Here is an 11,725-nt window from a genome sequence, read left to right on the forward strand (position 1 = left end):
TGAACTAGAACTGAACTAGAACTGAACTAGAACTGAACTAGAACTGAACTAGAACTGAACTAGAACTGAACTAGAACTGAACTAAACTAGAACTGAACTAGAACTGAAGTAGAACTGAAGTAGAACTGAACTAGAACTGAACTAGAACTGAACTAGAACTGAACTAGGACTGAACTTGAATTATTATTTAGTATCGATTTATGTCTATTATACAAATATGATAAAATATTTTTTATAATATATTTTTTATTTAAATTGTAAATTGTTAATAAAATGGAAATTAATTACGTTTTTCCAACATTCTTAACTATATTTTTTGTTCGCACTTTGTTAATTGCGAACATTTCCAAATAAATTAATTATTTAACAATTATTATGAGTTTAATATTTAATTGTTTTCAGTTGAATAATGCATTTGGTTACAATTTTTAATTGAAAGCAGGAGCAAAAAAATGAAAAACTCAATTAATATGATGTACAAAAAAAACTAAAAAATATTTAGCAATTTCTGATATAAAAAGAAATTTTAATTAAAGAACTACCACTTAAATGATACACTTGTATGTAGTTGATGTTTGCTATAAACGTAAACAATTTAAAATTATTAGGCGAACAATTTTAATCATTTTAAACAAATCAATCATTTCAATTTCATAAGAATTAACCTTAACATATCTTTGTAAATAATATGTATTACTATTTAAGGCTACAGTAAGAAAAGTCAAAGTGAAATAAATGCAAACTTGGCAAAGAATTTCTAAAAGAACTTTGTAACTATTTAAAAGAGCCCACAATATTGGCAAAGTTGAAAGGCAAACAATTGTAAAGTGTTGAATTGCAATAAAAATCACTTATTCTTTTCTTGTCGTCATCACTTTAAGCGTCATAATACTAAAAAAAGGTAACTGCAATATAAATTTTAAATAAATTTTAAATTTGTTTTTACTAAAAGTAATAAATTTAAAATCAGTTTTTGAGAATTTAAGGAATATTTTGTTCATAAACTTTAAAAAGTTAATAAAGTTGCATTGCAGTTTTATGTAAAAGTTGATTTTAGAAAATTTATTTAAAAATTATTTTTCATGCTTATAGAGTAAAATTTTATTGATGCAGCAATTTACTAATTTTAATGTGTGCATGATGTACATAAGTTATATAACTTTAAAATAATTTCAAATATATACTTGTAAATTACAATTAGGGGCGGATATTTAGCAAGTAATAAATTCAATTTCCAAAAAAATTATTTTATGCAAACAATATATTAAAAGAAACTTTACAAATTTTAATATCATTTGTAGAAAATTGTTTTTAAATTTTACTTCAGAAGACATTTTACGATAATTATTTTATCGAAATTTTTGTCAAAACTCTCTATTGTAAGAAATTTTCTTTTTTTTACAAATTAGAAAATTTATTTTCACACAAAATTCCCCAAATACATATTCTAACTTTTTATCTCTACTGTAAACACTTTTTTATAAAACCTTTTTAACATACACCCTCAAATGCATACATTGTAAATCTATTTATGAACTATATAGTACATCAAATAGATTAAAGAATTTAAACTATGCCTCACTTTGCATGTGCATGTTGCTGCCTGCACTTTTATTCACTTTTAGTATATCCTCGGTCTCAAATGAATTGAGTTATATAATCATCTACTATACATATCCAAAAGCAAACATTTAGTTAAAATAGTCATTTTTTTAAAAACTTACAAGTAAATTTTTTCATTTTATATCATAGAATGAGCCATATCATCATCATTATCAATGTCGGCAATGTTGAACGTAACAACATTGACAATGTTCATGGTAAACATTTTAATGATGATATTCATGTTACCATCATTATGATCTTTTAACAAATTTGTTAGTTTAACGTTCTACTGGTATATAATACTTTCAGAACATTTTGTTACAAATCTACATAAATATATGTTAGTTTATTCTGCATTTGCATACTCTCTTGGCAATTTTACTTGCACTGAAATCCTAAGTCAAACCAAAAAGTAGGCAGTCAAATGTATTTCAACACACATTTAAGCAACTCACACACATACCAGAACTACATACATCACTATGTGTAAGTAAATCTAAAAAAAGGAAATTATCGACAGACTTACATTTATAGTAAATTTTAAATGGCAAACCATGTTGTGCATATCATCATCAGGAGCAGCAGCTTCATCATTCAGAATGTACATGAGCTGATGATGTCTGTCGTCTACATCAGATGAGTAGGCAACTTAACAAAATGAATGTACTATGTAAGTACTTTATGAACATACTTCCAGCAGGAGCGTAATTTAATTTATTATTTTGTAAGTAGGATTAAATAAGTCTAAAATAGAAAGTAAAGTGTACAGAAAACATAAAATATTAATGTTTTCTGTACACTGAAAGAAATTTTAGTTAAATTTTAAGTGAATTGTTTCATAATTTTTAAATAATACTACTAGTATATTTCTTCTAAATATTTTTTTATAAAGAAAAACAAGTAAGTCGGGCATGGCCAACCATATGATACCAATTATGAATGTTAAATGTGATTTATTTATTGTCGATAAACTAATTTTCTGAAAGAGGCTTTATATGGGATAAAAAAGAGAATATGGTGCGATCCCGAAAAATGTGCTAGATAGATTTATATTTATATAATAATTGTCTGTGTCAGTGTGTAATTGTGTAAGTGAATTGTGGATATTCAATTCACTTTCTGAAGGGGACTTTGTAAGGGGACTAAGGTCAAAACAGGTCCGATCCGAAATTCAGCAAAGTCATTAAGGCAGGTATAAAACTTAGTTATGAGACCTTTTATCGACTTACAATTATAATTTACGAAATTATGAGATCAAAAGTCCTTTTCGGTTGGTTAAGTTGTATGGAATGGCTTCTTCATTTCTTTTTATTGAAAATTTCTATAAAATTTTCTATAAAAAATTTTGTAAAAATTCCTTTTAGATAAATTTCACAAAAAATAGTTCTCTTAGGACGATTTGGCTTCATATAAGTGCAATTAGACCAATTCAAGCTTATGCTTAAATAATCTGTTGGACTTCTTTACATAATAAGTTCAAATGTTTTTTGGTGGCATGATTATTTTTTTTCCATATAGAAAATTTTCGCAAAAATTGTTTTCTTGTAAAAAAATTTTTAATAACATTTGTATAAAAAAATTTTGATAATTTTTTTAATGGCAACTTCGATTAACTTTTTTAATGAAAAGTTTTTCATTAAATTTTCTTTTAATAGAAAGTATTTTGATATATTTCGAGAAAATATTTTGATATATTTCGAGATATATGTATATTAGTATGTCCCTTGAACCACTTTCAATTGATGAACACGAGAAGAAAAAATATATTTTTTTATAAAGAGCCTCAGTTCTCAGTGATTGAAAATCTTGATCTCCACGACTTCTTAACGCAGTTAAAATCGATTTCAAAAAATTGGAAATATTTTATTTCACAAAAAATATACTGAGGTCAGGATTTTCAACCGCTGGTATAGAACTGAGATCATTCGAAAATAAAAATATATGTTTCTCATGCTCAGTACATTTATACTAATCATACGAATATGAAAAAATAGCCAGGTATGTGGGTATTAACATAACGGTTAAAAAATAATGCATCAACTGCAATTAACTGAAACGCAATAAGTGGTGCCACGCATCGTATGATTGATAATAACTTAAATATTGTGTATTAACCATCACTCATACGTATGGTTTTTGTGTAAAAACATGTTATATTAATAATATAAAAGTAAATATAATAATAATAATAATAATAATAATAATAATAATAATAATAATAACATCCTCCAATTTAAAACTAATTTCAATAAATATTATGTTAAACGCTTCTTCTAAAATAAATTTCTTGATTAAAATAATTATTGAATATTTGTTATGTTTGTTTCGTTCTTAAATGACTGACATTTTGGTTTCAATAATTTGTTATTACACAATTGAATATTCTGAGTATACATAATAATACCTATGGTATTATCAGTTTTGTAACAATTTTTAAAACAAAATTAATTGAATTTAAGTCACATTGGTTGAAATGATAACATGACATTTTAAATCACAGAATATAAAAAATATTTCCTAGATAATTGATTTAGATTTAGATTTTTCAAACATACATACATATAAAATGTATAAATAGTTTTTTCCATTTTATTGCGCAAACAATTTATTTAATTCCATATTAAAAATACAAAATCCCCAAAAACAATCAATTAATTCAAACTTTTAATCTCTCAATTATCTTATTTGTTATTCAGTTCAATTAAAACAATTTCAAATTTAATTGCAATAGTATTTTTTCTTCTATTAATGTAATTTAACAAAGAAATTCTATAAACTTATTGTAACTCTAGAGATTAAATAAATTATTTATAAATACTCTCCTAACTTCCTGTACAAAGTAAGTTTTCAAGATTTCTATGTTTGTAGTTTAATCATTGTGTAGAATGTCAACCACAATTAGAGAACAAATGAATGCTTTTCTATTTGTTTTGTAACATTTTCACAAATTCATAGTAATTAAAATTGGAACATGTATTCTATATACTCTTTATATGTATGTATGTATTTGCAAGGATATTAAATTATATTTTGTTTTAAAATTAAATTCAAGAGGAGGAGTTGACATCAAAGAAATAATTTTAGAGTAAATATGTAATTGTGAAAATTTTCACAAATGGCATGAATGTTTTAGAATTACAAAATATCTACAAATCGAAATTAAAATCATTAGTATTTGCATAATAAGGTCAATGAATAAGAATAATGTTTGTAATAGATAGTAAATTATAATAGTAAACTAGTTTTAGATATAAAATTCATGATACTTCTGTTAATGTTAGAAATAAACTGAATATTTTTTTGCAAAAGTATTTGTAATTGTTCATTTGTGAGCCAAAATATTTCCACATATTCCTGAATTATCTCCAAGAATAAATAAGAAATTACTTTAACATTCACATACTATTTAAATCACCATTAACGTATCACCATAAAAAGTGTTTTAAGATCCAAAATCCAATTTCAGTTAAATCTGCTTTTAATCACAAAAAAGAAAACATTTCTTTTAAACACATTTCAATTACTGAAATTAATTTTACATTTTGTTCGTTTCACACCTTCATTTTTCTTAAGTTTTTTTGTTGCTATTTTTTAAAGAATTAATTACATTAATAACTAGGAACACATGTAACCTACACATGCAAACAAGCGGATGTGACAAACACAAAAAACTTAACACTTAAAAACAAGAAATTACATGCAATCATAACAAATGCACATGACCTCAGCAACTCAAACCATCATGTGTCTTGGCAAGTACCCAGAGTACCAAGTCATTCAAAAAATTAAAGAGTGAATGGTAGACACATTAGAGTGTGCCGAGGAACGGCAATCGAAAAAAATTTAAAATATTTTTTTTAAGTGACCTTAGTTTCCTTCTATCGTTTGTAAATTTTGATTGCAGTATAATTAAAATTTTTTTTGGTTTACAAAATAATTTTAAGTGGATTTAAGAAATAAAGGTAAATAAGAATGAAAGGCAAAAACTATACCTTTCATTGAAACAAGCTTCAAAATTGTCGTAATTTTTATCTTGTTAGACATTTTGTTAAATCTATTTCAGTATAGTTAGTTGTTGTTCATCAGATTTGCAATTAAAAAAATTTAGTTTTGTGATATTAAGTGGTTTACGGACACCCTAATACACATCCTTTCAAGTTTACAGAAATGGTACTGAATGTTGTTGATGTAGATTTCTTAGTCAGTTAGTTTGTTATTTAGTTAGTTAGTTAGTTAGTTAGTTAGTTAGTTAGTTATCTAGTTAGCTAGTTAGTTAGTTAGTTAGTTAGTTAGTTAGTTAGTTAGTTAGTTAGTTAGTTAGTTAGTTAATTAGTTAGTTAGTTAGTTAGTTAGTTAGTTAGTTATTTAGTTAGTTAGTTAGTTAGTTAGTTAGTTAGTTAGTTAGTTAGTTAGTTAGTTAGTTAGTTAGTTAGTTAGTTAGTTAGTTAGTTAGTTAGTTAGTTAGTTAGTTAGTTAGTTAGTTAGTTAGTTAGTTAATTGGTTAGTTAGTTAGTTAGTTAGTTAGTTAGTTAGTTAGTTAGTTAGTTATTTAGTAAGTTAGTTAGTTAGTTAGTTAACCTGGACACCTAAATAAATTTCTGATACGACATTTCTAACTTAAATCATTGACATGCATTTGTTCATTCACTATCTGAAGACAAAAGATGGTTAAAAAAGAACAAAAGATATAAAAACATTTTACATGTTTCTTTTGCCGTTTTTCGGTAGTCAGTCGATTCATGTATGCCTGCCTGTGGTATTCCTTCATGACATATTAAATTTTCATTTAAAATCTATCCAAGATGAAAATGTATTTTTTTTCGTCTTGTATTCGGTCAAAAGGAAAATAAATAAAATAATACAGAAAAACTAAAAAATATACATATATACGCGGGTGCAATGCAAAAGATAAATAATCCAATTACAAGAAAAGCTTGCAATGACATTCGACTAAAAAAGGAACAAGTAAAAAATATACAAAAAATAATAATTTTTAACAATTCTTATGACATACGCGAATTCATATGAAATTGCTGTTTGCTTAAATACAATGACAGCAGTGTTATAGTCCATTAAAAAAAAAAAACAAAGAAGATGAAACCGAAAAACAAACGAAATACATATAAAATCTGAAAATGTTTTAAAATAAACAACAAATAATGGAAGCGGGAGGATATTTTGTGAATTTCCTATGGCCGCAAAGTGCAACAAATACACACTTATTTACATGTAAAAGTGTGAATAAGTATGTTAATGTAGGTGAGTGTTATCCACTCAAAAGTTGTATATTCACTGTGTGTTTTTGCAATGAAAATTGCAAAGAATATAATAATAAAATTTACAACTTTTACAACAGTATCTTTCACTTTTGAAGGTGTAAAATTGCAATTGTTTAAAAAATATAGTTCTCTTTTCAATTTACAAACAATAACGAGGCTAAATCAAGGTGACAAGTTAAAAAGGATATCATATTAGTAAAAGAGAGTAAAACAGAAATTTTAAAATTATTTTCAGAATATATCATCAAGTACCTGTTAGATTAAAATTTATTTTTTAAATTTTTTTAAATCGAACATTTTTTTCAAATAGGAATTAGAAAGTAAATCTAAGAATTGATTTAAAATTTTCAAAAATAGTATAATTATTTAAAGTTTTCTAAAAATTGCAATTGATCTATAATTTTTTTTTAATTAAAAAGTTTATAGAATATTTTTTTAAGAAATGCAATTTAGCATATTTTAAAAAAATATCTTATGGAATGTTTTATAAAAAATTTAAACTTGATCTAAAAACTAAAGATGATTAAAAATTTTTTTTTTTTTTTGAAAATTTTAAAAAATGGAAAAAATAAAGAAAATTTTCTAAAAAAAAAATAAAAATTTAAAAAAAAATTAAATAGAGAAATTGTCAAATAAAATTTTCTAAAAAATAGAAAATTTACCAAAGCTTTTCAACAAATATAGGGAAAAGTTTGGAAAAATATAAAATTTGTTAAAAAAAATACAAAAAAAGGAAGGAAAAGTTAAAAAAAAAATTATTTAAAAATTTGCAAAAATATAAAATTTTATATTTTTTAAGTCAAATTTGGTGTCAAACCAACAAGAAGAGTTGAAAAATATTTTGTATTATTTTTATTTTATACAGTTTGGATGAAAATCGGTCAGAAACGTCTTTTAAAATTCTTATCCTTAAAAATCTCTTAAAATTTTCAATAGTATTTTTTCGAAAAGATTTTTTTATACATCCTGTTCCTGAATTGATCCTGACAGAATAAACTAAAAATAACACAAAATATTTTACAACTCTTTTTGTTAGCTTGACATCAAATTTGGTATTATTTGATCTTTAAAATATTATTTTTTGAGTATTTTAAAATATTTTTTTGAAAAATGTGCTTCTTAAAACTTTAAAGTCCTTTAAAAAGAACACAGGATCACGAAGTGAAAATCTAACAAGGCAGTTTTTCTCCATTAAGTTTATAGAGTCAGACGTATATCATCCGGTTCGTGTCTAATTTTGAGTATCGGACGATGTTATTTACAAAACTTAAACTTAAAAGATTTTCTCAAAACAAATATTAAAAATAAAAATTTTATCAAAATATAAAATTTTTCTTAAATATTATTAAAATATAATATTAGACTTTTTTGTTACATACTAAAAAAACCCTCGTATATTTACTTAAATATGTGTGAATGTATAATAAAACAAAAAAATGTACACGGTCATATTTGTACAATTAAATACATACGACTGTTGAGATGTTTACACCTGTGTGAAATTTATACAGATTTTATGAATTCAGCGATGTAGAAACTTATTTTCATGTTAAGGACCATTGTATTTATATTTTTGGGTTATTATTATGTTTTAACTTTTATGTTACCAACAGTGACCATTGTAAAACATTTGTTCAGATTTTATTATTTTTTTAATTATTTAAATTAAATTTTTACGCTATTAATAATTTTGTATGAGCATTACAGATAATAAAACAATTTTAGGCAATTTTTTGCAAATAAATTAAAAACATACTTACAAATGTTATAACCTTTCCATAGTTAATATAAAATAAAAAAATTATTCTTCATCAATTTACATTTAAGTCCTCATCTAGGCAGTAATCATATATTAACTAAAATAATCTGTCGTAAAATATTGAACATACATATTTCAACAGTACTGCAGTATTTTGATTTTTTTCAGATTTACTCTAACATATAGTGGCCCTCAGCAATTCCTGCCAAATAAAATTGTTTAGTATAACTTTGAAATTCTTATAATAAATCATATGCATAATTCAATCGTTATGCGGAACCACAGATTGTACATCACATTTATTCTTCTATGTGAATTTAAGCAACCGAAAATTTGTATGTATGTATATTAGGTTGGCCCCAAAACCGAAAATAAAAATTGAGTTTAATTTAAGATATAATTTCATAACGTATTTGCATTTACGTAAATAAAGGATAAAAAAGTCTACGTTTGAGGATTTCATGATTTTTACTCATTTTGGTATCGTATAAAAGATATCTGAAGTTCTAAAGGACACGCCCACTTTTTGTGATAAAAATGTATACAAGTGAGTGACATAATCTAATATAATTATTTTGATAAACATGCCCCCAACCTATATTCGCTTTTATTTTGTTAATAACAAATTTTTAGAACTCATTTGTCAAAAACTTTGATTTTATTGACAAAAAATCAAAAAGTCGCAACACAAGTAGGGAAGAACGATTTTAGCTACAATAGTATTCATTTCATTAATTTGTTTTTTGTCTCTACTGTATAATTTTTAAACGTATTGTTACTCTCTTTTGCATTTTGTTGTAAACAGTGATCGCACGAGAATGAATAAAAAACATAATTAGAAATTATAATCGTAAGTGGCCGACAAAAGAAAACCTGAACCGAATTTTAATGAATTATCTTCACAATTGTTGGAACAAATGGACATAGCTTAATCTAAGCTGATTGGTATACTTTTTGGTGGGTGTAGGGCCAATATTTTTATCCGTTAAAACTTCAGCACAAACCTATTATAACCCTTTAAGCATTTCATTGATATACAAAAAAGTTTAAGATTTTTTGGAAAATTACCCAGCAACATACCTTTCAGTAACTACTAGATATCGCCTGGATTACATAGAAGTAGTCTAATAAGGTCTTACTAATACTGTATTATATAAATACTTTCTAATTCATTATACATCTAGCCCGTAAGGATATAGAAGCTGTATAAGTTTTTTCATGCGATTTACAATAACAACTTTTTCCAATTACTTGTAATCATTTGTAGTAAGTACTTGCCTACAATGACATCACGGTGTTAAAATAATGACTTAAAATGCTATTGTGTAAATTTTAGCATTTTAACACCTTACATGGTAATGAAAGTTTTTACTTGGTAATGATTAAAACTGCCACTTAAAGCCCATTCACATGACATATATAACATTCCTTTGCGTGGAATATGAAAAATATTTGAACAAACCTTCAAAAGAATATTTTTATCCTTTACGTCAAAAATTTTCCTTATGACTAAATTTTCGGTATTAGCATCAGTATATTATATATTGTCCATAAAAATGGGTCCGTTCTAATGTAATGTATGATATAGTATATTATATAATACCAGAAAAAATATTAAGTGCTATCATGTAGCACAAAATTAAATTGATATACTTATATATACATACATACGTTTAACGCAATATGTATACATAATTCATTTACTTTACAACTGTCCTAACTAAAAAAACTAAAAAAAAATTAAAGAAAAACTACTTTTTCTTAATACCTTTTTCTATTTTAGCAGCTGTATATTTTGTATTATTTAAAATATTAAAAAAAAAAATAGATTTTATATTAAGACAATTTTAAAATAAATGAGAAACTTATCCACATATACAGTAAGTAAGAATCTCTTACATATATTAATAGATATTCCAACACATGAAAAACCTTAAACGCAGTAAATATGAAAACAAAGAATATCTACAAAAACAATAAACCCCAACACTTAAAAGTATGTATGTATATTTTCTTTTGTGTTCTTGTATCTCACGCATTCAGTATTCATTCACAATTTCAAGGTAGAAAGGATGTTACTTTAAACACGTTTCAACTATTATGTTGCAATTGTTATTGTTGTATAGTATGACAGTGTTTTTTTCGCTCTCTACCGATTTACACATGCTCTTGAATTGTTTTATATGAATTGCAATTATAAATAAAAAAAAATCATTTAAATATTTGTTTTATTTTATACTCAAATTTACAATTTAAACATTGAAAAAATATTAAGCTCATAGCAGAAATTATTAATACTTTTGATACATGCTTATTTATATTCTACACCATAGTGCAGAATATTAGCCACACTTTTCGAGGCAGGACTTGTAACAGTGGAAGAAGTTTTTAATGACAAATTGTAAAAATCCTTTATTGCTTTCCACTCGTAATAAAAAGCGTTCATCTATGTATATTTTTACTATAGGAATTCCATTAAGAACACTAATTGTTACTACTGTTACATAATTACTCATCTTTTTTATTTAGTTATTGTTGATCTTTTTAGTGCATTTATATGTTTGCATATGTACAAACAGTAATTTTTTATTATTCCCAGTATCCTTGTCATTTAATGCCTTTGGACACAAAAGGTTGATATGCGATACCGACACTTTAAATTCCACACATAGTTACTAGGATGGTGGAAGAAATTCTAAAATAATTTTTATTCTAACGTATATTCGTCTGGAGATTTATTAAAGAATATTGACGATGATAACTGAACTGATGACATTATTCATATCATAATTCAAATAACGCCTCAATGGAAATAATCACCTTTGATTCATTAGGAAATTGAGCCATCCTTATGATCATTTAAACCCACATTCATAAACTGATATAATCGTATATGTATGTCTCTATCTACACTCAAACACATCATCTATATTGGACACCACAATACCAAAAACAACTGACATTAACATGAAATTTCATCTGGTGTTCATTTAAAGCGCTGCATTATCACTACATAATTTGTGGTTTTCCACTTTGACATCATTTTATGGTATTAAATTTGCTTATAATTCAACTTGTTGTT

Source organism: Lucilia cuprina, chromosome 3 (assembly GCF_022045245.1).
Source record: "Lucilia cuprina isolate Lc7/37 chromosome 3, ASM2204524v1, whole genome shotgun sequence".
Taxonomy (NCBI): Eukaryota; Metazoa; Arthropoda; class Insecta; order Diptera; family Calliphoridae; genus Lucilia; species Lucilia cuprina.